Raw genomic sequence first — 1,117 nt, forward strand, 5'->3', positions numbered from 1 at the left:
TTACCGTCGTGAGCCGGGAAGAACAGGCACTTAATGTTGCAAAGAGACACCCTCCCTACACCGCCCATCCCCCTCCCTCCCCCCATACTCACACTCACACTAGCTCCACACACACCATCCACACACACACCCTCACCCCAGTGAGCAGAGGGAAACAAGAGAGCACGTTAATTCCGCGGTTTTCAAAATGCTCGGAAAACAACATGTGATCACAGGGTCAAACTCGTAAAGAAAGAAATAATATTCATGGGATAGGAAACCTCAACAGCTGCCAAGTTCCGGTGAATTATCCGCTGTAGTTTTTATTTTTTTATTTGCGATCGCCGCGGGTCGGGTTCTTGTGATATAGTTGAGAATTTTTTTTCTTGGTTGTGCTCCCACATTGTCCATCGTCCGTTCTCGTGGGAGCCTCGGCTGCCTGGACAGTGGGCCGAACACGTCTCGTATGCAAATGTAAACCCCACAAAGAGGCTATAGCCTTATGTCATACAGTGGGCTAATCAACCACACACAAAGGATTAGAATCCTTATGTCATACACTGTGGTGATCAACGTCAACTTATGTCAAATCAAGCATCTGCACGTTTTTGTTTCCACGATTACGACAAGTTCCTTTCTAAGGGCGGTTTGAGTTTTTATTTTATAATTTTTCCAAAGCTAATAATGATGATATTCATGCTCTTTCTAACGCCAGGAACCTCTTGGAGTATCTCTCATCTGGACGGAAATTGTCAAACGGTGTGGAATATGGCCGTGAGATTGCTCATGATATCTAACCAAAGACTCGTTGACCTGGATGAAGTTGATGAAATGAGAGAGGTCAGAGGGATTGCAGAACATGAGTCTGTTTCTCATGGCCCTTTTGTGTTTCTACGCTGCCTACAGATCGCGGAACAGGCGCTTCAGGGTTCTATCTCGAGTATATCAATTAATAAAGACGTGTGCTTCTTCCAGGGAAGCCGAGAATATTTCTGAACGTTCCAGAGTCTGCTGGGGTAATAATAGAGTTGTAAAACGCATAGAGCATGTCGCAGAGAAAGGATTTGCGCTATATTAAAGCAGCAATGATGATGATGATGATGATGATGATGATGATGATGATGATGATGATGATGAT

Source organism: Aplysia californica, unplaced genomic scaffold, assembly GCF_000002075.1.
Source record: "Aplysia californica isolate F4 #8 unplaced genomic scaffold, AplCal3.0 scaffold00058, whole genome shotgun sequence".
Taxonomy (NCBI): Eukaryota; Metazoa; Mollusca; class Gastropoda; order Aplysiida; family Aplysiidae; genus Aplysia; species Aplysia californica.